Source organism: Pongo pygmaeus, chromosome X, assembly GCF_028885625.2.
Source record: "Pongo pygmaeus isolate AG05252 chromosome X, NHGRI_mPonPyg2-v2.0_pri, whole genome shotgun sequence".
Classification (NCBI taxonomy): Eukaryota; Metazoa; Chordata; class Mammalia; order Primates; family Hominidae; genus Pongo; species Pongo pygmaeus.
In genome coordinates, this window is record NC_072396.2 from 4,063,915 (window position 1) to 4,077,111 (window position 13,197).

At 47.5% G+C, this 13,197-nt stretch overlaps 1 protein-coding gene across 5 annotated transcripts in view; it reads right to left on the bottom strand.

Moving 5' to 3' along the window:
- Window positions 1-13,197, bottom strand: part of LOC134737588 (cAMP-dependent protein kinase catalytic subunit PRKX) — a 120,952-nt gene that overhangs the window by 69,828 nt on the left and 37,927 nt on the right. The window lies entirely within an intron of this gene.

The following is a 13,197-nucleotide window of genomic DNA, read 5'->3' on the forward strand; positions in this document are numbered from 1 at the left end:
ATCAACAAACCACAAGGCTTAATAAAGTCACCTAATCAGTATATATGAAATGGACACATCATTTTTACCTATACACTAATGCGGGATCACCCTTCAGCATCTTTAAGAAGTAACAGTTTACAAAGAGAGTTAGCAAGTAAAAACATATTCCTTTAAGAAAAAGAAAAATCTAGATAACTGGGATTCTCTTGCCCTTCCCCAAATCAATAAGATTAAGTAAATATTATAAGAAAAAAGAAGTTCTCTGACACATCCTTCCTTCAAATCTTTTAGCAGTAAGACTTTGCAGGCGAGTGTGGTGGCTCACACCTGTAATCCCAGCACTTTGGGAGACTGAGGCAGGAGGATCACTTGAGACCAAGAGTTTGAGACTAGCCTGGGCAAAATAGGGAGACTCTGTCTCTGCAAAAAATAAAAAGATTAGCCAGGTGTGGTTGTGCAGGCCTGTAGTCCCAGGTACTTAAGAGGCTGAGGCAGGAGGACAGCCTGAGCCCAGGAGTTGAAGCTATGACTGAACCTCTGCACTCCAGCCTCAGTGACAGAGCCAGACCCTATCTGGAAAAAAAAAAAAAAAGACTTTGCTTATGTGGACAGAATTTGTACAGAGCTGGGTATCACTAAAGATAAGGAACAAAATGTTGAAAGAAATACTGACTTTACTATCTCCAAAAAACATTTACAAAACTTAAGTCATCGTGTGCAGGGGCTGTGGGATAGGACGAGTTTAGTGACCACAGGTGATTTCAAATCTGAGTTTAGAAAATTAGAAACCAATGCATCGGTTCAATGATTCCAGTTAACTGCTGGACTCTGCCCCTGACATCAAGTCTATAAAAGTTCAAAAGCAATAGAAGATAAGAGGGTTTATCACAACGGATATGAGAAGCATGTTCAAGATCTAACACTTACTGTACGTACTAGCATCAGGAATCAATGAATTCGTCAACACGTTAATCAATAACTCACCAGCCACATTCTTTATTGGTTTCCAGATGTTTTGGACAAGGGCCCCTTATGTGCCAAGTAATGTTCTCAGTACATAGTATCAGGAACGGCAGATCTTGTGACTGTCATGAGCTTTGCAGGCTTGATGGGGAACAGACATTACATAGTAAACTTGGAAGGATGGCTGGAGGGGGTCTTGCAAGACCAGGTAGAAGGTGGGGACAGGGAGGCAGGGGGCATCTCTGTCCCCACAGCTGAAGGCCAAAGGAAGATTGGGGAGGGACATAAAAGAAAGCTGGAGGCCAGGTGCGGTGGCTCACGTCTGTAATTCCGGCACTTTGCGGGGCCAAGGTGGCAGATCGCTTGAGCCCAGGAGCTCAAGACCAGCCTAGGCAACAAAGCAAGATCACGTCTCTACAAAAAATTTAAAATTAGGGCCGGGCACGGTGGCTCATGCCTGTAATCCCAGCACTTTGGGAGGCCGAGGTAGGTGGATCACGAGGTCAGGAGATCGAGACCATCCTGGCTAACATGGTGAAACCCTGTCTCTACTAAAAATACAAAGTATTAGCCGGGTGTGGTGGTGGGTGCCTGTAGTCCCAGCTACTTGGGAGGCTGAGGCAGGAGAATGGCATGAACCTGGGAGGTGGAGCTTGCAGTGAGCCGAGATCACACCACTACACTCCAGCCTGGGGGACAGAGCGAGACTCCGTCTCCAAAAAAAAGAAAAAAAAATTAAAAATTAGGTGGGTATGGTGATGTGCACCTGTACTCCTATCTACTTGAGAGACAGAGGTAGCAGAATCACTTGTGCCCAGGAGTTCAAGATCAGCCTGGGCAACACAGCAAGACCCCCAAAATTTAAAAATTAGCCAGGCTTGGTGGTGCAGGCCTATAGTCCCAGCTACCTGGGAGGCTGAGGTGGGAGGATAACTTGGGCCCAGGAGAATGAGGCTGCAGTGAACTATGATGGCACCACTGCACTCCATCTTGGGCAACAGAGAAAGGTCCTGTCTTAAAAAAAAAAAAAAAATTAGAGATGGGGTCTCACTAAGATGCCCAGGTTGGTCTCAAACTCCTGGCCTCAAGCAATCCTCTCACCTCAGCCTCTGACAGTGCTGAGATTACAGGCATGAGCCACCACGCCCTGCCTATTTTTACATCAGAAAGGTTTGGGCTGATACAGCAGGAAGGGGTGAGTTCAGCAGAGATCGGAGATCAATGGAGAGAAGGGGAGGGAATCTAGATAAGCTATGGTGGCTTCTGTGAAGACATCATTGATGTGGATGGGCTCTGGAGATGTGTTTTAGAATTGGAAAGGGGCAAGGCATGGTGGTGTGCACCTATAATCCTAGCTACTTAGGAGGCTGAGGCAGGAGAATCACTTGAAATTACGAGTTTGAGACCAGCCTGAGCAACACAGTGAGATCCTGTCCCTACCAAAAAAAAAAAAAAAATTCAATTAGCTGGACATAGTGGTGCGCACTTGTGGTCCCAGCTACTTGGGAGGCTGAGGTGGGAGGATCTCTTGAGCCCAGGACGTCAAGGATGCAGTGAGCCATGATTGCACCATTGCACTCCAGTCTGGATGAGAGAGCAAGACCACATCTCTTAAAAAAAAAAAAAAAAACTTAAAAGGGCAGGACTCAGGATTACAGTGAATGCAGAGTCAAAGAAAAGGAATACAAAATGGTTCCTGGGTGAGCCCCAAGAGCTGGAAGGACCACTTATGAAATGGGGAAGTGCAAATGAGGAACTGATTAGGGCTGAGGGGCAAGGAGGAAGAGCAGGAACTCATTTTTGGTGAGAGGCATCTGAGCAGAAGGCTCAGAGAGTGCTCAAGTGGGCGCACACGTGTAGCTTGGCAGGCTGAAGGCATGGGCTGGCAGCAGCGCTTGGGAATCTTGAGACCAGCAAGACAGCGAATGCAAATACAGAGCAAGAGGAATGAGAGGGCAGAGGGGCTCCTGTTTCCCACTGTGGGGTCCAAGGAAACGTCACCAGGAAGTGCATGCCCACAGGCACACAGCCTTGCACCTAGGGTCACATCCACCCTCCTATCCTCTGCAAGTCTGCTTTGCACAGCTGAGCTCCTCTCGAGGAGAAGTGAGGTCACCTTCCCTGCTGCGTGCACTGGAAGACCTCCTCCGCACCAGCAGCGCATCCGTGGCCCCTTTCCTCCACTTCCACACCAACATCTGTTGTTTTCTTACTTTTCTGTTTTTTTGCCTAGATAGGGTCTCACTCTGTTGTTGCACAGGCTCCTGGAGTGCAGTGGTGCAACCATAGATCACTGCAACCTTCAACTCCTGAGCTCCAGCAAGTCTCCCACCTCAGCCTCCTGAAGAACTGTGACTATAGGCATGCAATACCATCCCTCACTATTTCTTCGAGTTTTTGTAGAAACAGGGTCTCCCTATATTGCCCAGGCTGGTCTAAAACTCCTGGGCTCAAGCGATCCTCCTGCCTGGGTCTCTCAAAGTGCTGGGATTATAGGCGTGGGCCACCATGCCTGGATTTTTTTGAGTTTTTATATCAGCCATTCCAATAGATGACTGGATACAGAAAATTTAGTACATAAAAGCCACAGAAAATGTAGTATATTGACACTGCCATAAAAAATAAAATCATGTCTTTTGCAACGACAGGGATGGAACTGGAAACCACTATCCTAAGTAAAATAACTGAGACACAGAAAGTCAAATACCGCATAGTCTCACTCAAAAGTGGGAGCTCAACAGTGGGTCCACATGGACACAGAAATGGAAATAACAGATACGGGGACTCCCAAAAGGGGAAGGCTAGGAAGGGGTTGAGGGCTGAGAAATTACCTATCGGGTACAATGTTCACTATTCGGGTAAGGGGTACACTAGAAGCCCAAAGCTCACCATAACATGATACATCCATGTACCAAACCTCCACGTGTATCCCTGAATGTCTAAAAATTAACAACACAATAATAATACAACTTCTCCTCCTCAAAATACCCCAGAGGGATCTCCAAGAAAACAAGAGACAAAAATGATGCATACTCTAGTGGCATCAGGCCAAAACTGCATGGGGCACACGCGCGTGTGTGTGTGCATGCATATATGTGTGCATGCATGTGTGTGTGCACGTGCACATGTGTGTGCTTGTGTGTGTGCGTGCTTGTGTGTGTGCATTTGTGTGAGGGGGCTTTTTTAACACAAAGAAAAGTACAGAAGGATCCATACCAGGCTGTGAAATACTTACCTGGCAATGAGGGAGGGTGAGTGGAAGAAAGGAAAACTTGAGGCAACCCTCAAAAAAAAAATACATAACTAAAAACACCGCACAGGCGCCCTGTATCAGTGGGAAAGGCATCTAATTATAATACTAAAAATGTATTCGAGGGGCCAGGCATGGTGGCTCACGCCTGTAATCCCAGCACTTTGGGAGGCCCAGGCAGGTAGATCACCTGAGGTCAGGAATTCCAGATCAGCCCAGTCAACAAGGTGAGAACCCATATTTACTAAAAATACAAAATTAGCTGGGGGTGGTGGTGCATGCCTGTAATCCCAGCTACTCAGGAGGCTGAGGTGGAAGAATCGCTTGAACCCAGGAGGCAGAGGTTGCAGTGACCCAAGATCACACCACTGCACTCCAGCCGGGGTGACAGAGCGAGACTCCATCTCAAAAAAATAATAATAATAAATTAAAACAATGTATTCAAGCAGCTGAAAGCAGGCACTGGAACAGATATTTGCCGAACCTTCTTCACAGCAGCATTATTCACTACAGCCAAGAGGTGGAAGGCACCCCAGTGTCCATGCATGAATGAATGGATGAACACAACACGCTGTATCCTCTATACGATGGAATATTACTCAGGCTTAGAAAGGAGGGAAATTCCTTTCTACAGGATGGGGGAATCTGAAGGATATTACAGTAACTGAAAGAAGCCAGTCACAAAAGGACAAATGCCGTATGATTCTGCCTACATAAGGTTCCTAGAATCACCAAATTCATAGAGCAGACAGTACGAGGGAGGTTGCCAGGGCAGGGCTGGAGGGAGGGGCAATAGGGCGTGTTTCATGAGGACAGGTTTCAGTTGGGGAAGATGAAAAGGAGTTTTGGAGATGGATGGCGATGGGGATGGGGATGGGGATGGGGTGGCGGTTGCACAGAAACATGAATGTGCTCCATGCCACTAAACTGTGTTTTGTTTTTTTTTGTTTTTTGGTTTTTTTTTGAGACAGAGTCTTACTCTGTTGCCCAGGATAGAGTGCAGCGACACAATCTCAGCTCACTGCAATCTCCACCTCCCGGGTTGAAGTGATCCTCCGGCTTCAGCCTCCCGAGTAGTGAACTGTACTTTTTTTTTTTTTTTTTTTTTTGAGATGGAGTCTCGCTCTGTTACCCAGGCTGGAGTGCAGTGGCGCAATCTTGGCTAACTGCAAACTCTGCCTCCCGGGTTCATGTCATTCTCCTGCCTCAGCCTCCCAAGTAGCTGAGGACTACAGGCACCCGCCACCATGCCCAGCTAATTTTTTTGTATTTTCAGTAGAGACGGGGTTTCACCGTGTTAGCCAGGATGGTCTCGATCTCCCGACCTCGTGATCCGCCCGCCTCGGCCTCCCAAAGTGCTGGGATTACAGGCGTGAGCCACCGTGCCCAGCCGTGAACTGTACATTTTAAAAATGGTTAAAATGAGGCCGGGCATGGACGCTCATGCCTGTAATCTCAGCACTTTGAGAGGCCAAGGCAGGAGGATTAAGTGAGGTCGGGAGTTTGAGAACAGCCTGGGCAACAAAGCAAGATCACATGTTTGCCAAAAATTAAAATATTAACTGGGCATGGTAGCATGTGCCTATAGTCCCAGCTCAACTTGAGAGCCTGAGGTAAGAGGACTGCTTGAGCCTGGTAGTTGGAGATCAGCCTGTGCAACACAGCAAGACCCTGTCTCTACCAAAAATTAAAAAATTAGCCAGGCGCGGTAGTGCGCACCTGTAGTCCCAGCTACTTGGGAGGCTGAGGCAGGAGAATCACCTGAGCCCAGGAGGTTGAGGCTGCAGTGGGCCATGATTGCACCAGTACACTGCAGCCTGGGCAACAGAGCAAGACCTCATTTATTTAAAAAAAAAAAAAAAAAAAAAAGGAAGTTAAAATAGTAAACTGTTATGTGATATGTTAACAAAATAAAAAAATTAAATTTTAAAGAATGTTTTCCAGCACAGAGAGCAATCTATGAATCTATGAATGGGGGGAAGTCAACATGAAGAAAGAGTCAATGTCGTCAACAACGACTGAGACAAGGGAGGTTTCCAAGTCCCCTCCCCCTCCTCTCCACTGACCTCAGCTGAGCAGCTCTGTCCTCATCTTTAGCTGACAGCAGCACTTTTCCATCCGCGAAGCTGATCCGCTGTCTTTTATTTGCAGGGTCTGCGGGGATGGCTTCTCCTCTAAGGGATTTTTTTGCTTTTGTTTTTGTTTTTATGAAGAGGCAAATCAGCCTCATTAATTTGGAGACGGCTTACCGTAGAAGTTGGTCCTCCTCTCTCCAGAGGCTGCCATAAAGCTGGGCTTTTGTGGTGAGAAGAAGAAAATGAGCCATTGTCATCCCATCTCCTCCAACATCTCTCTATGCCACGCGAGGCTCCAGAACGGCTCTACTTTCCTACCTGGCTGCACTGCAACTAGCCCTTAACCAAGGTGACCTAGCAGCCCTCGGTGGCTCCATCCACCTGTAGCTTCCTCCCTCCAAGGACCCTGCCTCAGGCTCTCTTCTGAGACAGTTGCTGCAGATGTTTTGCCCTCGAAGTTTCCCAAATCGGAATGCACTCTCTCTCCTTGGATTTCCTCACTGTCCAGCAGCCCAAATGCACAGCTGAGCCACAGCCAGTCCTTCCTCATACCCCAGTCCCCATGGCAGTCTCCTACACATCTGAGCTCACTGCATTCCTGTGTCCACCTCCTGGCTGAACTCAGATTTGAGTTTCTCCCCCATGTCCCTCCTGCCCCCGTAGCGACCCATGGCTTCCGTGTCACTCCCTGTCTAGAATGATTTTCCACCACCCACCCCTTTCAGCCAATAAACCCCTACTCCTCCTGCAAAATTCTCCTTAGGTGTCCACTGCATCTTCACCCCCTACCTCTCGCCCTCCAAAGCTGTTAAGGCCCCTTTTCCACGTGTCGCTAGGACTCTTCTCACCCTATGCAGTTCTCCTTAGACCAAGGCACCGGAAGGCTTGGCATCAAACAGAAAACTCTGTCCAGAAGACACTACAATTGCATTCTCTTGCAAGAATTTAAACCTCCCTTTTCATACTTCAGAAAAAGGGAATAAAGGTAAAAAATAATAAAAAAGAAAAATATAGATAATAAAATAAGCCTCCCTTTTGGAAGCATCTGTTTTGCCACAAATACTAAACATGCAATGTATCATTTTTTGGACAAAGAAGAGGAAGAGAAGACCCAGGAGCTGCCTGCCTTCACTCTGGTCTCTGTGCTTTGCAGGCAGTGATGACAGAGCAAGAAGCGCTATTTCTAGATTTTTGCTTTTAAAATTCAAATAGAGAGCAAAATAAATAAAGAAAGAAAAGGAGAGAACATGGTGTTCTTCCTGAACTCTCAGGAAAACAAAGGAATGATTTGACTCCTACCCACAACAAGTACCAATGACAATGCGGCCCACACTCAAGTCTGCAGACTTTAAAAAAAGATGTTTCCAAGAGATGCATCCACTCTCCCCGAAGAAGAGGTTCTGGCATGAACTCCTCTCCATGGAGAAACAAGCGGTCATCCAGGAACTACAAGGATGTGGCCCGGAGTGCAGAGACCTCTTGCCTTCCAAGTTCTGTAGAAGAAAGCTGGCTAAGCCCTGCAACCACAGACCAAACCCACTGGCTTGGCTCGGCTGCTGTGCCATAGATAATACGGCACTGGAACCACTGTTTGGCCCATAAGCCAATCAATCACGACAGAAGAGTGGGGCTACAGGCTCAGGGGCTGGGGCAGAAAAGGGAGAAAGGGACTCCACACGCACAGGTAGTTATCTGTCTGTGCATCCGCTACAGTGGGTGTCAACGGGGCTGATTCTGCTCCCCGCAATAAACACTGGACAATGTCTGGAGATATCTTTGGCTGTCACACTGGAGTGGGGGTGCTAGAGGCATCTGGTCGGTGGAGCCCAGAGACACTGCTCAGCACCCTACAGTGCACAGGGCGGTCCCACCACAGAGAATCCTCCAGCCCCAAATGTCAGCAGTGCTGAGGTTGAGAAACTCTACTAATACGTTCCATCATCAGTCTATCAATCAATCACCTATCTATCTCAATATCTATCAACCATCTACCATCTATAGCTACCAGCTATCTATCAATCAGCTATCATCTATAGCTATCATCTATCAATCACTTATCTCAATATCTATCAACCACCTATCGTCTATAGCTATCATCTACCTCAATATCTGTTATCTATCAAATATCTGTCTCAATGTTGATCTCTATCCATCCATCCATCCATCCATCCATCCATCCATCCATCCATCCATCCATCAACTATCTGTCACAGTGGTTCACAACTGGGGATAACTTTTTGTCCCCCCATAGGGGGAACTTTGCAGTATCTAGAGACATCTTTAGATACTTGTCACAGATGGGATGGGTGCTCTTGGCATCTACTGGGTAGAGTCCAGGGACGCTGCTCAACACCCTACAGTGTACAGGATGCCCCACCACAGAGTCCTCCATGATCCCGCTCTGTGTGTCAGCACTGCTGAGGTTGAGAAACTCTCTTTTAGCATGACAGCTCTGCCTATATGCAATCGGTCATTAATCTATCAATCAATCACCTACCCACCTCAATATCATCTATCATCTATAGCTGTATATATTAGTATCTATTATCTATCAGCTATCTTAATATCATCTATTAGCTGCCCATCATCTATCTAGTCACCTATCAATCACCCATCATTTACACCTATCTTAATATCTATTATCTATCACCTATCCATCTCAACATATACCTACCTGTCGTATCTATCATCTCTCTCTGTCGGTCGTCTGTCTATCACAGTGGTTCACTAGTGGAGAAAACTTTGCCCTCCTTCCCTGAAGGAACACTTGGTTATGTATGGAGACATTTCTGCTTTTCATAACTGAGGTTGCTGCTCCTGGCCCCTGGTGGGTGGAGCCCAGGGACACTCCCCAACACCCTGAAGTGTGCAGGACAGCCCCACCCCAGAGACTCCTCCAGCTGTAAATGTGAGGCACCTCCGCTGAAAGTCCTTCTTTTATACCTTCATCAAGAAGTCCAAGGCCTAAAACTGCCAGTATGGGAAGCAGATGTTGAGCAAGGCAACTTACATTTAGAAGAGAAGCTGCACAGCTGGGAGGATGAAATTCATTCTTCACAGAGGATCTAGGATTCTCCTCTAAGACATGCTCCTCAGCATGCAACGTTGGACACCCTCCAGCATCTTATCCATGGGGCTGGCCAGACCCGGCGTGCTCTCTCATGTTATGTACAGGGAATGCCAAGTGTCTGAATGCACTGGATCAACTTTAATCCAGTTCTTAAAGCCACTTGGTCCCTAAAGTGTTAATGCACAGAAAAAGCAAAATGCTATAGCAGGTTATCATAATACTGCAGGGCACTGAAAGATCAATTCTCAGCAAGTCACTAAGGAGGTCTCATGGGCTAAGTTACATCATCCCCTCCAAGTCCACATTGTTTTTCGGATTCTTTTTTGAGACAGGGTCTTGCTCTGTCCCCCAGGCTGAAGTGCAGCGGCACAATCTCGGCTCACTGCAATCTCCGCCTCCCAGGCTCAAGTGATCCCCCCACCTCAGCCTCCTGAGTAGCAGGGACTACAGGCACCCCCACCACACCCAGCTAATTTTTGTACTTTTTGTAGAGACAGGGTCTTGCCATGTTGCCCAGGCTGGTCTCAAACTCCTGGGCACAAGGGACACTCCCACCTCAGCTTCCTAAAATGCTGGGATTATAAGTGTGAGTCAACATGCCCAAGTGGCGAACTCATTTTCTGTCATTTTTGGGGAAAAGTCACCTGTACATTGCTATCACCATTAAGTTTTTAAAGGCTCATTGTTGACAATCACTTCCCTAGATCCAAAACTTTTCACGAGAGCTGTGGACTTCAGGGCCTGCCTTGTTTTCTGCACTATTTCAAAATCAAAGAAATGTATTTATTTATTTATTTTTATTTTTTATTTATTTATTTTTTTTTGAGACAAAGTCTTGCTCTGTCACCCAGGCTGGAGTGCAGTGGCATGATCTTGGCTCACTGCAAGCTCTGCCTCCCAGGCTCAAGAGATTCTAGTGCCCCAGCCTCCCAAGTAGCTGGGTTACAGACGTGTGCCACCACGCCCAGCTAATTTTTGTATTTTTAGTAGAGACAGGGTTTCCCCATATTGGCCAGGCTAGAATTTTCTTTTTAATTTTTTTTCGTAAGAGACGAGATCTCACTATGTTGCCCAGGCTGGTCCGGAACTCCTGGTCTCAAGTGATCCTCCTGCCTTGGCCTCCAAAAACGCAGGGATTACAGGTGTGAGCCACTGAGCTCGGCCCCAAATCAGAGAATTCTGAAATGAGCTCCTGCCATGTTTTCCCAAAACACTGAATAAAATCCTCCCGAGAATAATATCAAAAGTGGCCTTAAATTCCGTGTAGACTTTAAATGATGAGGAAAAATTCATGCTTTCTGGCAACACCACCAGGCAGACCTGACACACAAATAACAGCTCACACTCAACTGTAACCAGCACTCGGAGGAGCCGGTGAGCTGTACGGGCAAAGGACAACCCATGAAGCATCCACAATGTCCTCTTCAAAAGCTGTCATGGTGCAGAGAATCTTCACTCCTTAAAAGTTAGAAATAGGCCAGGCACGGTGGCTCGCATCTGTAATCTCAGCATGTTGGGAGGCCGAGGTGGGAAGATCATTTGAGCCCAGGAGTTTGAGACCAGCCTGGGCAGCAAAGCGAGATCCCATCGCTACAGAAAATTTTAAAATGAGGTAGGTGTGGTGGTGCACACCTGTAATCCCAGCATGCCAGGAGGCCAAGGCAAGTGGATTGCTTGCAGCCTAAAGTTCAAGACCAGCCTGGGCAACATAGCAAGACCCTGTTCATAGAAAAAAAACAAAAACATTATCTTCACCAAAGCGGTTGTGAAAAATATATACATATGTTTTTTAAAAATTAAAAATAAATAAAAACATTAGCAGGGTGTAGTGGTGGGTGCCTGCAGTCCCGGCTACTCTGGCGGCTGAGGCAGGAGGATGGCTTAAGCCTGGGAGGTTGGGGCTGCAGTGAGCCGCGATTGTGCCGCTGCACTCCAAGATGGGCCACAGAGCAAAACCCGTCTCTAAATGTAAATCTATATATATACTTTTTCATATAAAAGATAAAAATAAACCAACACAGGTAACGTTGAATAGAATTTCTAAAGTCTCTAGAGCTTTATATAAGACTTAAGAAATATAAACAACTTTGTTCCTTAATTGAAAGCAGGGAATATCAAAATCAGAATCCATGTCCCTGCAGGAATCCACCTTATCTGCCAAGGAAAACAGTCTTGAGCTATCCTGCCTTGAAGAAAGGAGAACTATCTAACTAAAGCTCTGTTCTGCAAGCTCCTCCCTATTTTTCAACTTGCGGGAGCTCAAGAATTCCATCCTGGGGAATTCTGTCACTTGTATACTCCAGCCATTCCCATGGCCATGCGGTTCTTCTGTGGGAGTTTAGATTTCTGAACTGTAGAGTACTCAGGAGCCCATCGTCTCAGCTGCTCTCCTGCTCCAGGAGGCGCAGGGGGTGTGTGTGAGTTCCTCAGGGCTATCATTAACAAAGTACCACAAACTGGGGGTTGGGGTGGGGGGACGCGGCAGACAACAGACATGCATTCTCAGTCCAGGTGCAGCGGCTGACACCTGCAATCCCAGCACTTTGGGAGGCTGAGGCCGGAGGATTGCTTCAGGCCAGGAGTTTGAGACCAGCCTGGGCAACACAGCGAGACCTCATCCTACAAAAACTTTTAAAAGTTAGTCAGGCATGGTGGCATATACCTGTAGTCTCGGCTAGTTGGGAGGCGGTAGAGGCTGCAGTGGGCCATGATTGTGCCACTGAATTCCAGCCTGGGCAAGAAGGAGTGAGACCCTGTCAAGAAAGAAAGAGAAATGAAGAAAGGAAGAAAGGAAGGGAGGAAGGGAGCCACCACGCCCATCCTCTGCATATGATTTTGTTCGGAGCTCAGGCAGCATTGGGTCTAGAGGAGAAGGCAGGTGCACTTGTTCCAGTACACACGAGGTGCTTCAAGAACATGATGGGAGGCACCCTGTGTCCCGGGGACAGCAGGTGAATGAGGGAAAACAGGTAGGTGTTTCTCAGATGGGGGAGGTGAAGGACAATGATGAGAGCAAAGAAGGAGGCCTGTCAAAGAAGGGTGGCCTGGGAGAAGCCCCGGAATGAGCGTGTGAACAGCACCTTCTACCTTCTCCTGTAGGGAGGTGGTGGCAGGAGGCCAGTCCACGAGGATACTGGTAGGAGGATGCTGCATTGCTGGGGCTTTATATGGGATACTTTAGGAGTTCCCTGAGGATGAAAGGAGAGAGGCAGGTCATTGCAGAGGTACCTGGGAGGACCAGTGAGGCTATAAAGTGAGGAATGTCTTCAAGGGGAGCAAGGCTGGGAGAGAAAGACCAGGTAGGAGGGAAGCCAGTACAGAAAATCAGGGCAGAGAGATGGGACCCAGATAAAGCAGAAGATGGATAGGCGGACAGGAGAGGTGTGCTAGCAAGACGGCGGATGGAAGACGTGGGAATTGGATGGAAGGCACCCATGGAGGGGAAGTAGAGACACGCAGGACATCCTCGTCTAAGGCACCTGGGTGGAAATGGAATTACCCTGCTGGAATGGTCTGAGTATCTCGTGTCCTCCCAAATCCCTGTGTTGGATCCTCACCCCCAAGGTGATGGGGTTAGGTGGTGTGTCCTCTGGGAGGTCATGAGGGTGGAGTCTCATGAATGGGATGAGTGCCCTTATAAAAGGGACCCCAGAGAGATCCCTCGCCCCTTCCACCATGTGAGGACACAGTGAAAAGGTGCCATCTATGAATCAGGAAGCAGGTCCTCACCAGACACTGAATCCGCCATGTCTTGATCTCGGACTTTCCAGCCTCCAGAACCATGAGGCAAATGTCTGTCGTTTGTAAATTACCGAGTCTAAGATCCTTTGTTATAGCAGCCTGAATGGACTAACACA